Consider the following 24,802-nt stretch of genomic DNA (forward strand, 5'->3'; position numbering starts at 1 on the left):
TCTCTGGGCATTTACAACTGACAACAAAACACTGGCAAAATAGGTTCCGCCCCTCCCCTCCTCCCCCGCTTGTAGTCAAGATCCGAGTTCGGATTTGTGTTTCCCTGGCAACAGAGGATCAGATCCCAGCCCGCCTGTAGCATGGCGCGGCCCAAGCCGAGAGCTTGAGCAGGAAAGGACAGGCTTGTGTCACACATGCCATGATACAAGACTTCCCCCTGCAGTGTAGACAGAGTGTCTATGCGATCGGGGGAGCAGACCACAAGTGAGGGGACAACCCCTCAGCAGGGAAATGGAGCATGTCAAGAGATACTGAGGTGTAACTGCTTGGGCATGTATATTATATTCTTCCTATTTGCATTAGGCTAGATGATGTCCTTAGGAGACAGCCCATAGCTGCTAGACCTAGGAACACACCAGGTAAGGAACTGGGGCTCAGGGAGCCTCTCTCTTTCCCCCATGTTTCCAGGGGGTAGTACGTACGTTGACCGCTTTCCTATTCCTATTCCCAGTTGCTACCCCTCCTTCCATCCACACGGATTCAGCTGCATTGCTCAGTGAGTGGAGCCAAGGCTGCTCCTACTCCATGCCCACTTGTTCTGGTGGGGGCAGCAACACATAGCCACACTTACTCCTTCCTCTCTGATTCAAGGTGTGTAGGTATTCATTGTAGAGGAGTAAGGGTGGATCTTTGCCCCTCCCCAGGGGCATAGGCAACTTTTTTTATTTGGGGGGAAGGAGAGGGGCTAGAGTTAAAAAATAAACCTAGCTGTTAACTATTGGTTTTGCATGATCTGGTAATTCAGTTTGTTCTTTTCAGCCCAGGAAGGGCACCGTCCTCTGATGGTCTCAGCTGTTTGAAATCCCTCTCTTGCCCCCAGGGAATCAGCTGGCTCTTTGTAGCAGGGCCAGGCTGGAGGTATCCCCTGCAGCAGGTTCTGACTCCATTCTTCCCTGCCTGGAAAATGGTTCAGCAAGCAAGGTCTGCTCTTTTTATGAAGGGGCATCAGAGTGCCTGGATGAAGCTCCGTTGTTTGTGCTTCTCCCACTCTATCTTCAGCCAGGCTGGCTGTTTCCCTCTTTCTCTCTTTTTTGTGCATGAGGACTTCTGATCCTGGGATCGGTCCTGCCCAAGGCCACTTCTCTGGGGCTGTATCCCAGAGCTTCCTAATTGACTCTTCTCCTCCCTCACCTCCCAGCACTTCTGCTGCACATGCTCCACATACTTTTTCCACAAAGAGTGCTGGGAGGTGAGATATGATGGAGCCTGTGATTTTTTTTAAATTTTTTTTTTTGCTGTTCTTTTGCCTCTGACTCCAGTCCCATCATGCCTGGGGTCCCATCATGCCTTCAGCTATCATCTTCTTTGTAGTATTTCCCTTGTTGTGATCTCTGGGTGAGAGAGGAACCCTATGGAGTTACCTAAATAAAACATAAAAGCAATTGTTTTCCAAGGTAATCCACAGATCGGGTTTAACTGTTCCCTTGCCTCATTGTGCCACATTCAGGATTGTTCTACAAAGAATGCAGTGACTATATAAAACCAAGAGGCCAGCTAAATGTTTCAGTTTTCCAGAGAGTTGTGTGTGTGTGTGTGTGTGTGTGTGTGTGTGTGTGTGTGTTTTCTGCAATCCTGCACTATTCTTACCGAGTAGTGACCAAGCGAAGTACAAAAACCAAGTGTATATTTTCATGGTGCTAAAGTGAAAATGCTTAAAACATGGCTAAACTACCCTTCCAACAACAAGTGGATTAACTCCTGCTGCTTGTAGTGATAAACTGTCTCTTCCATCACCTGCAATTGGAACCAAAGGCCAGTCACCAGATATTGTTAGCATTCTGAGACACCTCATTAACTACAACTTACGTCTTTCCCCATGCGTAACTTTGGAAATAAAGGCCATTCTTTCTCCTCATCCTGATCTGATTATTTCCAATGGCTCCATTATTCTGAAGCTAGTGACAGCACATTTTGTTTCTACTATTGTACAGCTTTTAGGTGCAAACGACTTTTGACAAAGTACACCGATTAAGCTTTCACACAGTCTGGATTCCCTAAGTGGAAAAAGGCTTGAGCCAAATATGAGAGGCACCAAGCTTCTTCATGTCATCACGAAGCACTTGCTATCCAGGCAAAGGCCACAGAGAATGTTGGTGACAAACTAAGTTTCCAGTACTCTCAAGAGAAAGAAGGAAACAGGAAGATATGAATGAAAATACTAAGTAGCACATGTTATTTTACCAGACAAGGACTTGGACGGCCATTATACTGAACAAGCTGAACATAGGTCATTAAGTGGAGATGTTGACTGAAACTTTATTCAATTGCTTTGTTTGCAGGCAGAATATGATTCAGACCTTTCAAAGTGGCTGCAAAAGAGACTACTCCCCAAGTCAAGCAATTCAAGAGGAGATAATGGAAATCATGTCTTTTAAAATTCGGAGGGGTATTGCTGAGAAAATTTCTGGACAGTGGTATACAATTATGGTAGATGAAACAACAACCTTCTCCAACAAAGGGCAAGTGGTTTTATACCTGCGTCATGTGGGTGATGACATGAATGTTTATGAGGTGTTCACTAGATTATGAAATGTAGCTTGTACATCGGTGGAGGTAATGGCATCAGTAATTAAAGATATATTATTGCGTCTACATCTGAGGAGCATCAGCTGTCACAGACAATGCTATAATGGTGCTGCCAATATGGTAGTCTTAATTTCAGGTGTAGCAATCAGACTCAACTGAAGGAATTACAAGCAACATATACTCATTGCTATAGTCATACTTTGAATTTGGCAAGCCAATGAGACTATTAAAAATCTGACTATCCTCAGAGATACTCTTGAAACTGCTTACTAAATCAAAACATAATTAAAAATACCCAAACAAGATGTTCTATTTGAAGACATAAAATCTCAAGTGTTAAGTACATCACCAGGCACCTGTGTCCTCTACCCAACATGGACTCTTAATGCAGAAGCATTGGTTTCAGTTTCTGAGAACTACCTTGCGCGGTGTGCAACTTGGGAGGTTGGGAAGAATGTAATGAACAACCCTGAACTGGTGGCATAGTAGCTCATATGGAAAAGTTTAACTTCTTCTTTGGTATTGAACAAGGTAAAAAAGTCCTCAGTGTGTTAGAAAATCTGTCCAAAACTCTGCAAAAGTCAGAGAGCCAGTCTGGAATGGCAATGACACTGAATTCACGTCAGTCCATCCAATCAGATGAACACTACAACTTATTCTGGGAGCAAATCCACAGAAAAGTTTAAAGTCGGAGACAGTTGGAATGCTAACCTTCCAAGGAAGAGAAAAGTTCCCAAGAAAATGCAAATAGGGACAGATGAACCCAGCTACTCAAATTCAGCAAAGGAATTTTATAAGTACATTGACTTTGAAGTAATTGATTTTACAATTCAAGTATTCCAGTATTCAATCAAGATATGAACAGAAAGGCTACAAAATTATTCAAAAAGTTGAAATGCTTATAATGCCAAACATAGCAGAAACTCAAGTTCAAGATATGCTTCTGGTATATGGTTCCTATTTCAACCAGGATCGACTGGTTCGTCAGCTTCATCTGCTGCAAGCCAACTGTCAGCTCACAGAAAGATCACTGAAGTCAGTTCAGAAATATCTCAGTTCACTCAGACAAACTGAATGTCAGCTGTTCTCTGAAGTGGCAAAGTGGATAAAATGATTTTGGTGAAACCAGTGTAGTTTCAGTGCTCTGCATTGTATTAAAACAGGGCTTGGATCCACAAGGGGACAATCACAGCTCAACTGGTGTCAGATTTTACATGTACACAAAGACAAAACCGATGACTTACAGCTTACAGATGATGCAGGAAAATTCATTTCAAGAAACCTAGGGCGATGGTCGTCGTTTGTAACCTTTTCAGATGTGTGAGTCATTCTTTCCATTCATTTTTTAAAAAGCAACAATTTAATAAGTAGACTAGAGCCATCACTTGTCCACTTTTAATGAAGTGAGATAAATGAAACCACAGCACATACAACCCCATAGATGCAAGTGCCCTTGAGTCTCGGAGTACAAGGGAATCTGTGGCCACTTCCATCCAAGCTGAATTTGCACCAGTATATTCCCTTAACTCTCTTGTGAAAACCAGGTCTCAGTCTCTGAGGTTTGCTCTGGAAATGTTCTACAGCTCACCTGGGAGGTCTTGCAGACCCTCACCTCTGACCAGAAGAGACTGCTACTCCGTCATTGTCACTGATCCCTGTTCTGATCTCAGCATCCTTTGTTTTCTTTGGCCCTTGAAGTCATCCTCTCCAAAGGGTACTAACAATCACAGAACCTCTCTCTGTCTCTCTCCGCTCTCTGTCCTGTAGTTGTGTAGGAAGAGAAGATACAAACATTCTCCTAATTTGAGCACCTCCATTGTGAAAACTGATACAAAGAAAACATTTATCTTCTCCATAATGTCCTTATCCTACTTAATTGCCCCCATTAGCCTCTGTTGGTCAGTGGACTCACCAGTTCTCTGGCAAAAACATCTTGAGATTTGTTTTTATTTGTTCTTCCTGCTCCCTCTTACCCTCCTAATTTCCACCTTGCATCTTGCCTACTTCTTCCTATTGGCTTCACTTGGGCTGGATTTCCAATTGCAAAGGTCACCTGTTTGGCTTGAACAACTTTTTGAACTTTACTATTCAACCATGCAGATTTTTTTCTTGTTTTCTTGCTTAGGGAGCATACATACCTTCTGGGACTCCACTGTGGTTGTTTAGGTAGCCACCACGTTGAGTCTAAGTATTTAAATGTCCTCATTTTCCACATTAGAACCTCTTTGATGGGTATTTTTTTAAAATGAGGAAGCTATGTAAAGGGCAGATGCATTTGATCCAGATACTTCTAGCATCTTCAAATTCCAGGTCACAATTGAACAGTCTTCAAGATGCTCCAGAATTCCAAAAGTCTCTGAAGTGATATCATTTAAATGAGCCTGGTGTTATTTTCAGGCATGCTATAGTAACGTGTGCTGCAGTATGTTGTTTAAAATGTGCCTAGAATGCAGACACTGCTCCCAAAAAAAGAATGAAAACTATGTGACCATCAAGTTATTTTTATTTGGAAACTATCTTGTGGGTTAAACAGAAAGGCCTCCGTCTCGGCAGACGTCTCCTTCAGCTTTGTTAATGCCCCAAGAATCTCATTGGATATGCTGCATCTGACCAGGAGAAGTGATTCCATTTCTGGCACGTTGATTAGCTCCTTGACAAAATCTCCAAGCATGACAAGTTATATCACAGAATGATGCAGTCTAATCCATCCGATGAGAGCTCACAAATAACAGGCAATGAAATACAGGAAAAAAAATCCAATATTCATTCACTGATTACGATTTGGTTTATATTACTGTGGCGGAATGAGGCACTGTTATTCTCATGCCACTGGACAGATAAGAGTATGGGGCTATTAGAAATCATTGTGGATGGAGGCAAGGAATTACCATTCCTGACTTTTTTCATTGCCACCTTTCCAAAGGCCAAAGTAATCTCTCTGAATGCCCTGATCTCCCAGGATTGGACCTTTGCATGCATGATACCAGTGCGGGGGGGTATTTTTGATGGGAAAGGTTCACTGGGCAGAATCAGGACCAGGATATCTATCAAATAATGATGCAAACCTAGAAAGACATGGGGAAGAAGGGGAATACAGCCCTGCTTCAGATAGCTTGAGGGGTGGATTTCCCTGGCCTCCTCCCCCTAAAAATGAAGCACTGAGTAGCACTGGCCCAATTAAAAGCATCTTGCATTCCCAAGGGTATTGGGACTAGCCATGGAGCAGTTACGAGAATCCCGTTTGCAGTGGAGCTACTCATTCCCTTAATGGAAACAATTTCTCTGCTGAGGAAATACTTAGTGGCTTCAGAGTAAGACCCTTTGAATTTCCACCTCTGGCTACTGCTCTAAGACGTACGGGTTGCCCCTGGGATTTTGGACTGCATAAGCTCTTTTACCATCAAGAGCCAGGACATAGGGAGAGAACAATTGCTACTGTAATCCCTGTGAAGGCAGCTGGTCACCATATGCCACGTGTTTTTATTGGCTGTCAGCTGCCATTATCCTGTCACTAAAGGGAAGGGAGGGGCTGCAAGAGGCATCAGTCTAGTACACCCAGGTTAGAAAGCAGAATTCTCCAGACATGACTTTGGCACCATCCAAGACAGCACTGAGATCTCCAGCCAGCTTACTGTATGGAGGGGCTCTGCATCTGGAGCTGCTTGCCTGACCAAACAGGCCACCAACAGAGTCAAACTGTTGGAAAGCAAGGCCTGGTTCTCCCCTTGCTTTACCAGCTGGGACTCACTCCAAGGAAATGGACAGGCGCACATTGTTGTAAGCCAGGGGGAGGACCCAATTGGGCCTGTTCTTCCTAATAAATGCCCCCCCACTTTCTGGGAGGTCATTTATTTGATTAAATGCGGTGGAATGTGCAGACGGATCCGCAGAAGGCTAGAGCCAGCGCAGCCCCAGGCTTCCCTCCCTTGGCTCCCCGACAGTCTGGCTCCATAGTCCCGGATGAGGCTGCCCAGGGATCCCCGGCACCCCTCTCATTTAAGCATCTATGTAGATACTTACATCACCTGCATCCCGGAGGGTCTGAGCAGCTAAAAGTGTGGGGTGGGGGTCCCTGTTGTGGAGAGAATTTAGTGGAACAGGTAAAGAGCTGCAGGATGAATTATCCATCTGAAGGAATTTCCACAGGGCCAGAGGTGGGTGATCTGCATGCTATGAACCTATCCCATCACTCCCCACCCCCCAGCCCTCACAACCCAAGCCCCCACCTGGTTCCTAACTGTGAAGGTGTCTAGCATCCCTGCCATGTAGTCAGAGAGATTCCCCTCCAAGCACAGCTCTGGTATTGGCCATCCGGCCCCTCTCTCTGTATAGATGTCTAACTATAACCAGAGGCTCCCGCAGAGTCAAACAGAAACTCAGACTCCTGCTGAGGCACCTCACTGTTCTTTATGGCCTCGTTCAAACTGAAGCCACTCCATCCTTCAGGGGTAGGGATTAGTTCAGACACCTTTGGGGTGGCTAAGCGATTGTTTAAAGCTTTAAGACAAGAGTCCACGTCGGGACATTCTTGATGCCGACAGACAGTTATGGTTAGTTCTTCAGAGCCTGGAGACAGTGGCTGGGGAACATCTCCCCAAAGGGGCAGTGGAGCAGCAAGACGTCAGGTATCCACGTCCCTGCCAATAAATTCGAGTGAAGCCGCTCAGCAAAAGGAGCATACGAGCACGGTCAGCAAACGCAAGTGGCCTTTGCAAACCTATAGCCTGAGAAGCTGAAGGAGACTCGGGAGTATAATAAGGCAGCTTCTCGCCACTGAGAGCGTGAACAGGAGACAGAGCCCAAGACAGTGTGAACGCCTCCAAGAAGGCAAGAGGCAAAGCTTGGCCTTTCTGTTCAATCCATGGCTGTCGACTGCCACTGCCAACAAGTAGGCCAGTTAGTGTCAGCAGTGACGGGGACATGTGCCGTCACCTTGCCCTGTAACACAGCCTACCCAGCAGCCGTGTGATACCACCCGGTAACATTCCAACCACGGTGACCAAACTGGGGCATATTAGAAAGGCTCTGTAGCCATTAAACAATATCCAGTCTCCCTACACATAGTCCTGGGGCCTTCAGATTCCTTCAGGAAGGGGAAGTCTATTTTTTTTCTAAGTCACCCATGGTATGGAACATTAAGGGGCCAATAATCGTGTGACTCTTTTTTTACCAGTCCTTGGCCCCTGGGCTGTAGGCTTTGAGAAGTTTCTAAACTCTCAGCATGTGGAATGTTTTTTGTTTCTAAAGTAGAGGCCATTCTTTGTCTGCCAGATTTGCTGTTGCCTGTTTCCCTGCTAGACACAGCCTGATAGATGGTTGCTGGCAATACCAGAGTACCAGACAGAGAGCGCATAACACACACAGAGAGAGCTATTTATCAGCCTTCCACCAGGCAGGCAATCTACTTGCATGGTTGCCCAAATCTGAGCAAGGCTGTTGACTCATCTCTAATTATAATAACCTTAATTTCCCCTTCAGATCTCTTCTATAGATTTCCATACTAACTAGAAGAGTTCTTCACTCAGACAAATGCATCAGTCTGACTCTTCACTGGGGCGGTTATCATCTGCATTTATTCATGTTCTATTGAAATGTTCCAACCGAATGAGTGTCTACAAATAAACCATCTTGTTCCTTTTGATCCCAAAGCTCAGCGGAGAGCGGTCATGTTAGAATGATGGTACCAGCGCATGCAGCCAACTGGAAGAGAGCAATACTGGGATAGCAAGAGCAGAACAGTTGGATCCTTGTGCTGGGGGTAAAGTTCGCCAAACCTGAAGACGTTCTTAGCTTGGAGCAAAAGAGCTTGGATTAAAGATAGATCCTGCAGGTCCTGGGTCCACTGGAGACAAGTAAGCAGTGCCCGTCACTCCGAGCATTTCCTTATGGGGAATGGAAACAAATGGGTGTGATGCTTGGTATATTAAGGAGGGTTTGAGTAATTCATTTACATCCCTTGGTGGAGTGTTTACCCCATACTTGCCCTGAAAGGGTTAATCTAGGCTAAGAAGGTGGTCAATTAACTGGACAGGCCACATCTGAGGGGAATCAGGTGGATTACCTAATCCCCTGACTGAATCATGAGGGAGCCCAGCTGAGGAGGAAGGAACTGGGCTGAGTTTATAAAGGCAGGAAGTTGCTAGCAGAGGGGGCAGCTGGGAAACAGGCTGCAGCCACTGCCTAGGAGAAAGGAGGTGTGTTTGGTATTACTGAGGTAAGTAGTTTTCTCCCTGTGGGGGAGGGAGTTGTGGGGCTGGCAAACCCAGAGAAGGGGGGAGGGCCAGAAGGTTAGGAAAGGCACATGGAAAAGACAGCAAGGTTCAGAGGGGGAAGACCTTGACTGCTGACTAGCGGGTCCCTGAGGTGGAACCCAGAGTCGCGTGTGGGCCTGGGTTCCCATACCAGCTGCTGGAGAAGTGGCACTGGTTGGGCTGTGAAGGGAAGATTGCCTGCGTCTGTTTGTTAGAACAGGCTTTGATTCCCTGCAGGGGGGGAAACTCGTCTAGTGAGGTGGCTGGAGGGCCGAGGTATGAAGAAGCTCCAGAGTCCCCACAGAGCAAGACCAGCAGTAGGTGTACAGTAAACAGAAGAAAGTGGCCTGGAAAAAACTACTCCCCAGAGCAGCCAGGAGGCGGTATCCCTAGCGGTGAGTGCACACCATGACAATTCCCAGTACTGAACTGTGTGTAGCCCTGCTGGGGCTCTCCTCGGCCCTGTCTACATTAGGGGTCCTAAGGCTGCTAACAGCTGGGTCAGATGCCCCCCTTTCTGGAAAGTTGGGAACTCAGTGGCTCCCCTGGGGTTTTTGAGCCATTCTGATGAAATATTTCTGGATGGAATTACAGCCATTGCATTAAAAAGGACAGAGACAGCCAAACCTCTCTTCCCCGCCACACACTAGGGCAGTCCACATAGTTAGCGCCAGTGGATCTTAATTCAGCCATCGCAAGGATGGAAAGTGTTTGAAAAATGCCCTGTTGTACATGGGTCTGGGAGTCCCAAGAGCCTGCAAAGAATCATGCTCTAGTTTCCATGCACTGGAATTGAGTTCATGCACCAGAGATGAGTTTGCAGCTTGCAGTCTATTTTCAGACTGCTCAGTCGTTATTTTTGAAGGCTTTACCTACCCAGGGTAACTTTCCCTGGATCGTAAACCTGGATGGAAACTTGGGGTAGTAGAGGAGCACCCTTAGGCACTAATAAACTCCCCACTCTATCTGCCTACATGCTCGTAGGGCCTGTGAAAGAATGCAGGGCCAGAGCAGCTGAACCACCATTCTGGTCACTGCAACTCCAATTAGTTTGCTTGGGAATAAACCTGATGATGGCAGCCAAACCTAATTGCTGGCATGGGGATGGGCTGGAGAGAGCTACTAGGCTAATTAACCCATTCCAGGAAGTAGTAAAGGCGCAAGGAAGTACTAAGGGGTGGGTGCTGCGATGGAGGGTGCCAGACTCTGAGTCCTGAAAGAGATCTCGGAGGAAGAGGTCTCCTACCTCTTCTGTCCTTGACTTAGGAAGCTGAGGGTGGGTGGTCTCTGCTGTTGTAAACAAGGTGGTGAGGGAACACTACATAACCCACATGTAGTTTTTACAATCAGAGTGTTTACAAGTGTCCTGTGTGCACAGGGGAAGCTAGGGTAGAGGACAGGCCTAGCACATAATGACTGCTCTCATTAATGTGTTTACTCTCTTACCCCCATTGCACTGATGGGGGAACTGAAGCACTGAGAGACTGCGGTCCTGGTTCAAAGACCATTAGAGTCGGTGCCCAAACTCCTATGGACTGAACAGGCTTTAAATCGGGCCCTAATACGCAAGTATTTATGAATGTATCCGCAGAAGGGAGGGAGGAATCCCCACCCCATTGTGTAGGCAGGGGCCGGAGGGATTAGGTAACTTGTACCAGGTCACACAGCAGAGCTAAGAACTGAACTCGCGTCTCCCGAGTTCCAGTCCATCGCCAGGCTCTTACTGTCGCCGCTCGGTGCTTCTCCACTCTCTCCCCCAATGCTTTTCCTCTCTGTAAATAAGAGTCCATTGGGTCTCTGGTGGTTTTTAGTCGATTGTTTCTTTATGGAGCAGGCTTTATGAAACGTAGATATATATTCATCCAGCATCCGTGGAAACATTTAAAATGGGACATTAAATTATAGCCAAGTGCTTTCAGTTCCATTTAGTGCACAGATGAGACCTAGGAAATAACAGCTTTTTCTTTAAGGAGCACCTAGAATCCACATCCATTTTCATCTGCTTACAGACAGGGAACAACAAGAAGAAAAGTTATTTGTGTGGAGATAGTTGTAAATTGAATGTATCTCTAGATTCTCCTGCATTTTTATGCCAGGTACTCCAATGAGCCTCTCTCTCGCATTCTGAATTCCTCCAGCAGCTTCTGCTTGGGCAGCTTTGCTCCTTGTTGTGCGTGGTATTGAGGGGCAGTGTTGGCTCTGTACATGGTGGCTGCAGTAGACTTGGCACATGGGCATAGCTAGCTGGGGAAATCCTCTGAAAGGAATAGAGGATAAATTGTTTCTCTTTGCTCCAGCACAGAGATAGCAGTAGCACCTGCAAATCTTCAGATGCGGGAGGGAGGGAAAGCTCCCTCTTTGCTGCTGGTGAAATGGAATAGATCACTGTAACATACCCGGCAAACATTACCAGGCTTTTACTGAGCGGCTATCAATTGTAATATAATCCCCTTTCCTAAAGATCGTTGGAGACATAATCCTGTTCCTGTATTGCTACATCTCCTGCAGATCAGCTAGCATACATGCCCTCTACCCCTCTTTGATGGACCTGTGGTTAGAGCACAGGACTGACAGGCAGGAGATCTGAGAGTTCATCTCAGCTCTGCCACTGTCTGTCTTCCTGGTCAAGTCGTATCCCTGGTCTGTGCCTCAGTCTCCCCACTCATAAATGGGGATAACAAGGGGTGTTGTGAAGCTGAGTGAATGTATGATTGCAAAGTGCTTTGAGCTCCTTGGATGTGCTCTAGAAATGCAGGTGAGGAGTGGGTGGAAGCTTTCAGGTTTGGCAGCTCAAGACGGTACATTAAAGCTAAGAAATATATCCATCCTTCCATGTTTGCCTCCCGTTAGCTGATAATCCACAGAGGGGGTTTGTCTTTGCACCATTGCTGATGCATGGGTGTGACGTGATCAAAAGGGCCTCGCTGGCCAATCAGAATGTGGCCTTGTGCACTCAGTGTCTTCCAGCTGGATTCTGGTATCAGTTGGTGACCACTACAGTCACCCACTAGCAGCGTATATTCTTGCAGGGGGGCATGCTCACAACCTCTGCACCAAAAGCACAGCTCTCGAAGGGTAAAATACACCCTTGGGAAGAGAGTCACCATTAGGGCTGTGCACTACTCGCGTAGGGCCTGAAAATAGTGTGTCAGAGGACTTACATGGTGGATAGCATTTTTTCTGCACAGGGGCAAATTTCATCCTGAAGGTGCCTGGCCAGGGGATGGATAGGTAAATGAAAGGATCTAACACATTCCAGGCAGCATAGGGCAGCAAGACACATGCCTATGCTCACCCATGAAAACATGCACACATTGCAAACGCCGAGGCTGCAAGACCCCTGATGCAGAAGGCATGCTACTTCCGACTTCACCATTTCTCCTCCTCCCCCTTCTCCTGACTGATGCCCCCTTTCAGTCTGTGGGGTGATCCTTCCTATTAGATTGCCAATCTCATATTTTTATTAGCCCCTAATCTTCTCCTTGAGTTGCAGTGTAATCTTCTCCAAATTTGGTTGTTATCGTAATGGACATCGACTTATTCTATTTCCAGAGTACATCAGCACACTTAGAACAGCAATCTCCTTAAATGTGCAAAAATCTCCTGCTCTGGACCCTAATCATGAATAATAGGTAACAATTTACAAGTTGCTGTGATAGTGAGTTATGATGCTTACAATACAGAGCAGCTGCAGTTACTCCAGATAAAGCTGAGGAAGAGAGTCAGGGTCTCTATTTTTAAGATTTGTTTTCTTTTTAGACACACACTGATCAAATGCATATGTCCCGGGGACTTGGATTACCCTTCTCCCTATCTTCCTAGCTATGGTGTTTAATGTGCCTCTAATCTGTTTATCAGGATGGTTTTCTATTAATACAGAAATGTTTAACAGCAGGAGTCACAAGGATTTACCACTGGGTTGTTTAGTGTCTGGCATCAACATTACAAAACATGAGCAGTGGCATAGAGAGAGTTGGGTGGAGGAACAAAGGAGGGTGGGAGATGGGAGGGAAGCGCAGCTGTGGGCAGCTGGATAGCTGGAAGCTTCATGAACAGCCTCCTTGTTGCATGGAGGGTCTCTAGAATCAGGGATGTAGCCGGGCATGCAGGAGCTACTGTATGGCTTGGAGATATAGGTGTAACAGGCAGGCGATGGGATCAGTGTAGAAACTCAACTCTCTGGAGCAGGGACTGGGTCTCCCTGGAGAATTCCTTTCGTATCCTGGGTGTTGCTGCACCACCAGTACCCAAGTGCAGCACTCACTCTCAGCGGGGCATTCAGCACAGGCTGATTTAGAAGCTTTTTTGCTAACATTTCACACTCCTCCTCTGTACGCTGCTTGGCAGGCCAGCTGCGGTGTACGTATCACCCTCGTCCTCGGAGCCGCCTTCTCCCTCTTGCAGAATGGGAGCCGAGCAGAGTCCGTGTGCTTCCCTGAGGAGAGGGGGATACCCAGATCACCCCTAAGGGGCTCTCTCAAGAGCTAGCTCCAGGCCAGGCTTTGCTTACACAGCTGGGCTCTGACTAGCAAAATGCCCAGTGACTGCCACAGGAATATGCTCAAGTCCCTACGCTGCATATTCCCTAGAGAAGGGCTGCTGCTTGCTCCTTCATGTTCCTCATCTTCCTCGTCTCTGGGCCAGATAACTCCCTACATTCCTCTCTCCTGGGTTTCCATCTCAATGACATGTCAGCTGAGCATCCCTGGGCCATATTATTCCTGGAGAGGTTTCTCAGAGCTCAATTTATCAAAGCCAAGCAGCTCTGATATATGGCATCAACCTAATCGGGGTCCCTAATAGTGCTGCTGCTTTGTACCAACAATTTAAGTTCCATGCTATGCAGGAAACAAACTCACCTTGGAGACTAATGTATGTTAATAAATGCACATATTTGCCATTAGGCTGTTACCTGAGTCCGAGCGAAATTTGGCAGATGCTAAAAACAAAACCGTTGGTTTAATTGAGAAAATTGCCAGGTGAAATGTTTCTTTAAATAATTAGGGTCAGTACTGGAGCTGGTGATTAGAAGACTGTGTTTATAGACCACATGACAGAGACTCTTCTCTCTGGTCCCTATTTACTGCTTTGGAAGGGGAAAGAAATGAAAGGAATTTTGGTGAAATTAACCTAACTGCAAGTCCAATGGAAAGATTCTCTTTAACCCTTGCAATTTACTAACAGCTGAGGGCTGATTTTCCATAGGATCAGTTGAGTTACGCTGGCATGAAACCAATGTAAAACACTGTAAAACTGACATGTAGAATCTTAAGCGCTTAATTAAACAAATACATGTACTTTATGTATTTATTTATTTAAGAAGTTCTAACAGGTTTACAAATCCTTGCCAGGGAAATATCAGACAAAACAATCAACAGCCAGCTTTTGTTTAGGGAAACATACAGTAATATAATCATCAGAGCTATCTATCTATTTAACAGGGCGTTATATGCCAGCACTAGTGTATCTACGCTACCTATGACATATCATTTCTAATTGTTTTATTGAACTGAGCGAACTGATTACACATTTAACAAACCTGGCATGTTTATCGAAAGTTAATATTAAAGGACGGGATGCTGGGTTTTTGCAGGTGGCATATTTATACTTTAAATCTTTTACATATTTCACAGTATCCTTCCAGCTGCTGTTTAGAAGGGAAAAATATGAAGGGATTATTATTATTATGATTGAATATTAACATTTATATATTGTGGCTCCTAAAAGTCCTGAAGAGATGAGGGCCCACAGAGGCAACAATTAAGGGGTTGTGCATATGTCAGAGAAATTTACCAGAGTTATTTGTGGTGATAAAAGATCCATTTTGTACCATTGCAGTGTGTCGGCATTTAAGGTTTGCACCAGGGTACATGGCTAGTTATGTTGGAGTATACGTCCTTGATCTAACCTGGAGTATGTATATGACAGACCATAACTGGTGGGCAAAATAAATGAGTTAAGAGTAGAACAAGTGTCTCAGCACCATGCATGTGACTCATGGAACCCAGGTTCCTTATTTGGGCAGGTTTCCCCATCAGGGAGCATTGAGCAGGTTTTATGTGGTTGGCTCAAGTGGTCTTATCCCCGCATGTTTGTTTCCTAGCTGGTTCTAGAATTCATCTACCTAGGCACTTTGTCTCCTATTTCTACTGGTCTCTGCTTGACTAATGATGCTGTTTTAACTGTTTGCTCAGTTAAATCTCTTCCCTTTTGTCTCTGTAATGGCATCTCTTTAACTTACTAGCCCAGACCTGTTTTCTTCATCCCACTGGGATCTCTGCAGACCTGCAATAAGTTGATATTGCTGTCATGATTTCATACTGTCCTAATGGCATTGGAAACGGGTCTCAGGACTGGCACTGAAACCAGGAGGAGGTTCTTGTGCAGCCTTGAGTTGAGACTTTTGAGTGCAATACCCGATCTCCCTTCACTGTAAGGGGTGTTTCTGTTGAGGAAGTAGTTTATAAAACAATGAAAGCTCAATATAAAATAACCAGACTCTGCTTATTTCCTCCTGAAGCAACAAGCCATTTTGATGAATGCCATGGAACCTCTTAACTTTGCAATGACCCAGATCTCCATCAGCTACCTTTTGGAGAAAAGAGTTTCCATAGAATATCAGGGTTGGAAGGGACCTCATGAGGTCATCTAGTCCAACCGCCTACTTAAAGCAGGACTAATCCCCAGACAGATTTTTGCCCCAGATTCCTAAATGGCTGTCAAGGATTGAGGTCACAACCTTGGGTTTAGCAGGCCAATGCTCAAACCACTGAGCTATCCCTCCACCCACTTTTCACCATTGGTCTGATCCCAAAGCCCAGTGTAGTCAATGCAAAGACTCACATTGACTTCAGTGGGCTTTGGATTAAGCCTCACTATGGGTCAGGGGGTCTCATCTGTAGGCCTTTCAAAAGCACGGCATAATTTAAATGGATCCTTCCCCTCTGCTGAACTTATTAGCAATAGGAATGTCACGGGTGCTGGCCCTAGAGCACCTCCAATTGTCGTTTCTGTATTTGTAATAGCTATAAGGGGTCTGGAGGAATGCTATGCTGTCAAAATACCACTGTGGGGGTTAGTGAGCTCCAGGACTAAATTCTCCCCTGGGTTGCTCTGGCACAAATCTGGAGTAATTCCACCTGTATAAATGAGCTGAATGTTCCCCGGATGGCTAGAGCAGGGGAGAGACCCATGAAATCTTAGTCCAAGTCCCTTACACAGAGTCCAATACTTGTTTGTCACTGGTACCCTGTGAAGTTGCTTAATGCTTGTAAAGCACTTTGTGATCCTCAGAGGAAGGCCAGAGGAATTAACTGCAGTTATTATAATCAGTCTGAGCCTGCGTTCTTTGCACATTCACATCTCCCAGTGGGAAATCCCAACGGGAGATTTGAATGCCCAGGGAAGGTACGAGCAGGCTGATTTTGTAGGGAGCATCTAAGTGCACTCTTCAGAACATCACAAGGGAAGTGAAAATCTAGCCCATAGACTGCAGTTGCTGTGCACCGTGTGGCTGCTTCACATCACTAGGTGCCAAAGACCATCCCACAGCTGTTAGCAAACATCTCTCCTCCAAATTCCAACAAAGTCTAAACCACATTAAAGAGCTTATGTTTTAATAACCAAAAGAGATGCACAGAGCCCTGAATATTTTGCAAGATTGGGGGGGAAAACTATGCTCCCAAATCTGTTTTGGATTATCAGATTTTTCTTTAAATGTACAGTATCTTTTAGCTTAATATTAATATTTTTACACTTACATTGTTTTATTTCCTGCTCTCCTGGAAAACACAAAAGCATTGTTGGACTGTGCCAGCTCTGACAGTCAGACAGCATAGCTAGGAGACATCTCATTTCATCACTGAAAAATTAAAGCCTCTTTAACCATCCACTATGGTTAAGCACTGAGGCCTTCGCTGTGCTGGGTTTATGTGGCACACAAATTACCTTTTAATATTGTCTTGCTGAGAAACTGCAAGCTTTCTTGAACTTCCCCCTAGATTTTCTTTCCATGGAACCTTGCTTACCAGTTCTGAGTTTGTCAAATTGATTTATTTTTTTTGTCCATTGTCCTTCTTATGCTGCTCTCACTTCTTTCCTAAGAATCATGGAATCTATCATATTGGCTTCTATTTGAGTGCCAATAGCTTTCACCTCAAAGGCTGGTATTAATTGGGCAGTTTGGCTAATATTAAACTTTCAGTCAAAACGTAGCATATTGTTGATGCAATATATTTAATTTTATTAGAAACCACGACCTGGGTCAAGCAGTCAAGGTCATCGGGGACCTGTTCAGTCTTGGGACTGCACTGAGAGACAGGGCTTTTTTGCATTTGGAAGATAATTTTTAGTGTGCTTGCTGTATTTGCATAGGGCTGAATTGAGACGTGTTTGTCCTTTTGTATGTGAACAGGAAACAGAACAATCAAATGTGCTGCAATATCCCTGAAGCTGAATCAACTGAAATGAGAAACACTGGGGCTTCTCTCCTCCTCCCCCTCCATCACACTTTCATAATACTTAAGAAACCGTTCATTCTAAATGCCAGAAGTGCTAATTCCATCCATATTACACAGAGATGCACCATCTAAGCAGAAAGACGAGATTAAATCTCAACAGAAGGAGAGACTGAAAGTTCGCTATAAATGAACTCGGAGTGAGAAATAGCAATTGAGGAATTTTAGAAAAGCATGTTCTCTGGGTATTTTTGTGAAAGAAAATGAGTCAATGATGAGTATCACTTTAAACAAAACCCAGCAAAACAAAAACCCACTGGCTTTAAATAATCTCCTTTTGGAATCTTCAGCTGGATACACATTTGTTTTTTATATTTAAGCATTTTATTACATTGAATTGCTCTTGTCTATTTTTAATCCATATTAATGGTTTGTGCAGTACCCTGAGTCACTTTAGGAGTGGGAAAGGTTTTGTCCTGAAACTGAAAATCCTAAAACTGAAGGGGGAAAAAATGCAGTTTTCTGCAACTGACACCCCAAAAATATTTTGGTTTAGAGCTAAATTACTCCAGGGGCCTTTGCAACCCAGGATTAGGAGGCTGCAAACATGGCTTGAACCCATCATAACCCTGCCCTATGCTGTGACTTCTAGAATTCTGTGCTGCCCTTCTCAGAAAAGCAGTGTGGAGTCTCTCCCTGAATCAGTTTCTTTCCCACTCTGTAGTGTCTCAGCTGATGTCAGAAGTCAATGGCTTCTTTGCCATTGTTTTGTTTTCCCTCAAGACACACCCACCCCTGTGCGCGTGCACACTCACCTCTTCAGCTACACTCCTCTTTCAGCATCAGTAACTAAACTCCCTGCCACAAATACCATTGCTCCCTTGTGACAGTTTCACTATCCTCAGTTCCCCCTAGAGGGTTATGTTGAAATTAACCACCAGCCTATAGTTTCGTTACCTTGATGGTAAATCATCTTATCCCACTCACACAAATAACTGCCTACAGTATGTCATCCCCAACACCCTCAGGCTTTATTCCATTTCTAGGAGACACACGTAAGTTGCATTTCTTTTCTCGTCTTGTTCTTGTGGAGATGATGGGACCATCTATCACACTCTTGCATTTCCCACTATCCACTCAGTGTTTCAAAGGAATTCTGTCTCTGGGTTTAGTCAAAGAGAGGGAACTTATAGCAAACAATATACGAATGTAAGAAAAAACTGCCCCTAGGAAGCAAACAACCCCTTTAAGCAAGGGCTGGGCCAACACTGGATTTCCCAAGTATGAGGAACAGGAAGATTTCAGAAATGCTTCTGCTGAAAAAAATCTCTCCCAACTGGAAGCTGCAGGGACATGGAGACAGAATCAGTTCCTAGGCCTGGGAGTGACACACAAGTGATCTGGTAACTGGAGTAAATAAGACAGAGATCTGAGAGAGCTGGTGCTTTAGGATAGTTTTGGATACAAGGAAGAGGCAAATGCAAGGACTACCATATATGACTAGTGATCTTTGTATGGATTAGTTTGGGGACAGCCAACTTTGGCGACACTTTAAAGGGGCCTGATTTTTTGTGAGTACTGAGCACCTGAAGTCTGAAAATTAGACCCCTTTAAGGTGTTTCAAGTTGGGCCCCCAAAATTGCTATAAGTTGAGCAAGTAACATGTTAGTTTTTCTTTGCCCCTTTTTCTGACCACACTTTGCAGGACAAATATAACTTATTTTGGTCACTTGCATGGCAATTACATCAACTTGGAGGTCATGAACTGGTATTACGGAGTCGTGACCACCCTTCTTTTCTTCATGTCTAGAGGGAAGAGGGGTCCTGGGACAGCTGATATATGGGTTGATACATTGGGGCCCTCTGGGGTTAAAACCATGAGCTGCTGCAGCACCTTAGCTGAGTTAGTAGCAGCCGGACTCGGATGGGACACTAACATACACTCAGCAGTGGATCATGATAACATGGGATCATGGTCTAGAAAAGCGTGAAAGTCACTGACCAAAACCCATCTCCTGTATTTTTACATGGAACCCAGAGGTAGATCTCAAAGTTAACATTTGCCTCACTTTTAAGTTGATTTCAAGTCTGAATATTGCAGATGAATCAGTTTCCACAAATCTAGCTCCATTGTTATGCATGTGAAAATGGCATTTTAGGCATGATTAGCAATCTTTTTTGTTTTTCTCTATAGGGGACCTAAGTGTTTATTTCTGAGGGGGAAAAAATCCATTTGTAATTTAGTTCTCAAACTTGAGCGTAATCACTTCCAATTTCTCATGCTAACAACCAAGAAAAATTTCCCTATGCTGAATTTCTCACTCAAATGACATATTCTGTCCCATTGGGCTAGTTTAGTCCTTTTAATTTCCCAAGCACAATAAACTGATAAGTATTAATAATAATACCTAGCACAAAGGGAACAAGAACAGACTGGTTATTACAATTCTGTGATAATAACCATTTCCCTCTGTTAAAGGGGACAGAAAATGGAGAGAGAATTAGTCATTTTTTTTCTAACAAAAGATTAAAAATACTCAGGACAGATTAGATCGACTGGTTGAGAGAAGAGGGGTGAAGCCATTGAAAAAGTATCTCCCTGCCTGCGTTGAGATAATGTCATAGAAACTCCTGGGAAAGAGCGAATGGCCCAGCCTGTGAATGTGTCTATTCCAGGTGCTGTTCCGAAAGGGGAAATGTGGATGAATAGAGGAATCAAAGCAGAAGGGAACACTTGGGAAACTGAACAGAGAGCTGCCTCTGTGAGTCAGAAGAGTCAATGTTGGTGATTTCAGCATTGACATTGATTCATGGATTTTTTTTTTTAAGGCCAAAAGGGACCTTTATGATCATCTAGTCTGACCCTTTATAACTCAAGCCATTTAATTTCACCCAGTGACTCCTGCCTCAAGCCCATAACTTCTGTTTGAACTAACGCACGTCTCTTAGAAACCAATCCAGACTCCAGTTAACGAGCCCTTAGGAAGGTGTTCCATTAAAGGTGGGCCTTATTTCCGGTTTGAATTGGTCTAGCTTCAACTCCCAGCCACTCGATCCCGATGTGCCTTTGGAGGCTAGGTTATAGAGCCCTCCCACTACCAGAAATCGGCTCCCGCTGTGGGGGTTTACACACTGCGATCACATTGCCTCTTCACCCTCTGTTTGACAACCTAGACTGAGCATCTTAAACTGACAGCGTGGGCTAAATTTGTTGTTGGTGCTGGCCTCTCTCCAGGGATGAATGAGTGATAGGGGACTCCCCAGTATGGCAGAGAAGTGGCAGAACTGGGGGTGTTCTCCAGAATCATGGAACAGAGGTGGCAGGAGCCAACACAATAGAGGAGGACTCCCCTGTACAATGAGTATGGCCTGACTTGTTCATAATATCAAAGGGAATGATAGAAGAACAGAGCAGGGAAGAGAACAAGCCCAAGGAAAAGTACAATGGAATCTGGAAATAAGAAGGGCCATACTGGGTCAGACCAAAGGTCCATCTAGCCCAGTATCCTGTCTTCCGACAGTGGCCAGTGCCAGGTGCTTCAGAGGGAATGAACAGAATCGGTAATGCTAAAGGGATGATGAGATGACCCCTTAGTCCCAGACCAAATGCAGCTCTGGTAAAAGCAGGTGAATTAGATTCACAATCCGAGACGAACAGGAGATGCCTGCTATCCAGGCCACTGCCCAGGGTGCAGAGAAAAATCAAATGGCAGAGGCGCAACTGAAGACATGCAGGGACTGCTGAGGGTGTGTTGAATGCAAGGGAATCCTACCCATCCTAAAGGGCTCCCAACCCCCCCGAACTACCTGCTGTTCCTTCCATCAGCTACAGCTGGGCAGGAAATGGATTGCCAATCCCATGAATTTTCAAGATTCTGACACTTTTCCCCACTCCAAATGGGGTGCAAGGTCAAAATCTCAAACTTCTTAAAACCGATAAGCAAAGAAGAATTTCAAAGGGGTTAACTGAAATGATTTGTTTGGATAATTTCAAAACATTTTGCTTTGCTTTGAGTTTGGCCATTTTTAATCTTTGTTAACATTACAAAACAAAAAGCCTTTGTCTTCAAACTGGAAAATGACGCTTTTCATTTAGAAAATGTCAAAATGGGAGGTTTCATTAGTTTCAAAACCATTTCTTTCATGTTTTTGGTTGGGATTTTTTTTGAAATTGGGAGACTTGTTGACACGGATCCGCTCCCACAAATGGTTTTGTTTTCAATTAATTGGCATTTTCTGACAATAATAAAAGTTTTGCAGGAAAATTCCTGCCTGACTCTACAGTTTCCCGGAGGAAAATCAGCCCCAGTGCATGGCTCCCCGCAACTGTCCTTGTGTCCTCTCTCCGCTGCCAATAGGCAGCCAGATGTCTCACTGTGACACTCAGACATGAACCCAGCCAACACAATTAGATCAATTAAGATAGATCCATTTCAAGGCGATTAAGGGTTCCTTAGTGCATCATTAAGGATATGATAGCTAGCAGTTGGCTCCTGGAGAAGGCAGCAGTAGGCAGTACACTCCAAGGTGGGAAGTAATACTCAAGCTGGGTTTCCATCGTCTGTGGCATGTGATTTCCTAGCCTTACACACTTTCTTTTTTTTAAATTGCATATAAAATAAGTGCTGAGCTTTCAGTTCATGTGTTGGGTTCGTATATCAGCTGGTGGCAGGGGGCTTCTCAGGTATCAGTGCCATGAATTGTGCTTTCACGTGGAGGAGACGTGTCCCTGGCCAATGTCTCCCCTCCATCCCGCCGTCATCCATGGTGAACCAGCTGGCTGCTACCCTTCAGCCCAAGCTGGTCACATTTCCTCATGCTGTATTTGTCTGCGGTGCTCGATCTAAAGCCTGTTGAAGTCAATGGGAATCTGGCCGCTGTCTTCAGCGGGCTGTGATTCAGGCCCCTAGTTTACAAAGAGCTTTGGGATCCTTCGTAATAGAAGGTGCTACATAAATGTTATGTTACTCTTATTCGAACCAGTGAGACTGCAAGCTTCTAGGCCGCCTTTCGCTGGGGAAACTACTTCCCTGCCTCTTGCAAGGCAAGAGCCTTTGTCTACTGATGGGCGACCAAATGTCTGTATTCGGGCTGAGCTAAAAGATGGAGAGGAGAGTGAGTTGCCTCCATCTCCACTTGCTTGAGCTCATGACACAATTCCAGGCACAGCAGCAGCATTCTATCCTTAAAGTGGCGTTCGTGGTAGGCACTCTTTCAGGCTGCGTTCAAAGCCTGGGCTTCAGAGAGAGAGAGTCTCTGTACTTGAGCTAAGCAGAGCTCAGAAGGGATGCAGTGATCTCAAAAGCCCATAGCAGGAGCTGCATTTTTTTGACTTCATTCCCCACTGCGTTGCTCCAGTGCTCTGATGCGGTAACTTAACTGAAAACAGTGCAGCATTAAGATGCAGTGGTGGAGCAAGCTCCATCCCTTTAATCTGAGAGCCTGATTCAGCTGTCACTTACCCAGGTTTTATATTTATGTAACTGCCTTGATTTCAGTGGAGTTACTCCAGATTTACAGGAATGTAAGTGCTTGTCCACACTTGATGTCACTCTTCTGGAATATGCATTATGGTATAAGCTCCCAGGTGGGCATTCTTATTCCACATGGCAAGCTATTCCAGAATAGCTATTTTGGTAAGCTTCCAAGTGTAGACAAGCTCTTAGTGGGCCCAGAATCAGAGTTCTGATGCCTTTCCCTTGAATGTCCTGTCTCATGGCTGGAACATCATTGCAGACAGCCCTTTGGAAAGGGACTAGCACATTGCAGGTACTACTGGACACAAATATGTAATAAAAGTTAATAACCCCCAGTAAGAAGTGTCATTAAGTGTGGAATATTGCTGCTCTCCTTTTGCAAAACCTGGGAAAGCTGAAGAATCCCCTCCCAACCCACAACCACCATCCCAACTCCATACGAGCTGCCAGCACATCTGTCACAGTTCAGGGCAACTGCACCTGATGTTCCCCTTGACAGTTCAGCAAGGGCACCTGCTCTCATGCTTCTAGTTCTCCCCAAGTGTTGCCTCTCTTGAGCGGAGAGACAAATCTCTGTCCCTTCTGACCAGGGTGTTTCTGGGCTGTGCCGTTCCCTGCATATGCTGTGCATTTTCCAGCAAAGACAGTCTGCCTAAACAGACCTGCTTGTTTTCTCTACAGCAACTGATCAGATCAATTGCTGCAGATATAAGTTACTCCAGAGTTTTCTAAGCAAGCCTACTTGTGTCTGAAGGTACAAAGCACTATAGAGAGAACATATTAAAAACAATAGAAGAGCCTACACGCATGCTAAGCTTACCAGAGACTACACCTGCCCCAGCGTTTTCCTTGTGGTTACAAGTTGATCACCGCTTCAGCTCAGAACAAGCACACAATTGGATGAGGCCTCAGTAGGCCAAGTCCTTCCAACCCTACCCTAAGGAGTGGGTCCCTTGGTAAACCAGGAGTCCTGGCTATTTGCTGTATCAGGATAAAGGCTCTGAGTCAGCCTAAACTCAGGCTTTTAATCCAAAAATCGCTTTGCCTGTGGATCTCTGGAGAATCCAGTTGGGACTACTGATATATGCATCTCTCCTGGGGTTAGCTTCAAAGGTTGGTAATGGAGGAAGTTCATTAGCATCCCCCCTTTCTACTAGAGATGGTGCATACAATGACACACACATGCACAGTTGCATTTCTAACGCAATGTACCCCAAAAGGGTCTGCCTTCATTCAGTAAAGCTTATCTAAATTCCAGAAGGTTTGTTCAGGAAGCTGCAGGATAGTGTCAACCTGTCACAGCGTCTGTAGAAACTCAGTTTCCAGATAGAGAAGTTGCAAGCGATGGAGCTGGAAGCTGGTGGTGTGGCTGTGCTCAGCACTGAGAGAGAGGCTGGCTTTGGAGTTAAGGCACTGAACAGGGAGTTGAGAGACTGGATACAGTTTCTTTGGCTCTGCCACAGGCTTTGTGTGACCTTGGGCAAGTAAAGGGAGGCTAATAAGCCTTCCTTGCTCCCACCCTTTGTCTGTCTTGCATTCTTAAACTATAGAGTTGCTGGTGCCGGCACTGTCTCTCATTGCATATCTATATGGCTCCTAGCACAATGGGGCCCTGATCTTTGTTCGCACTCCGAGGCAATACCGTATAACTCCATTTTGTCAAAATACTACTGCCTGGGTTCTGGTGAGGGTAGGGAACCCATCTGCGCAGGCCGGTGGTCTGGCAAATATGTAGCAAAGGGACACTTGTACATAGCTGGCCTATGTTTGAGTGCAATTTCTCCTGGGGTTTTCAAAGTCACATGTTTAATATGAAGTGCCAGTGATCAAGAGCCTTAATGCCGCTCAGAAGAGCTCTCTGCAGCCTCTCATAATGTCTAGCAATGGCATCCGTGAAAAGCACTCTAGGAATAGCATGAGCTGAACTGCATGAGTGATGCCTGGTGGCCAGTCTAACACAAGCGTTCCAGGCATTACAATTCAGGGAGAGGGGTCTGGTGCTCAAAATGGTGTTTTAATGCAATGAAGTAT

General features: G+C 45.1%; 1 protein-coding gene across 6 annotated transcripts in view; it reads left to right on the forward strand.

Moving 5' to 3' along the window:
* LOC120375811 overlaps positions 1 to 24,802 on the forward strand; it is a 371,245-nt gene that overhangs the window by 183,011 nt on the left and 163,432 nt on the right. For 5 of the 6 annotated variants that reach the window (XR_005586801.1, XR_005586799.1, XR_005586800.1 and 2 more), the window contains 2 exons: positions 8,237 to 8,439; positions 9,076 to 9,233. The gene's annotated coding sequence lies outside the window, so the exon portion shown is untranslated. Of the gene's footprint in view, positions 1 to 6,649; positions 6,742 to 8,236; positions 8,440 to 9,075; positions 9,234 to 24,802 lie in introns of those variants that run through there. The other variant, XR_005586804.1, reaches the window with a different exon arrangement.

This window comes from Mauremys reevesii, linkage group 12 (genome assembly GCF_016161935.1).
Source record: "Mauremys reevesii isolate NIE-2019 linkage group 12, ASM1616193v1, whole genome shotgun sequence".
Lineage (NCBI taxonomy): Eukaryota > Metazoa > Chordata > Testudines > Geoemydidae > Mauremys > Mauremys reevesii.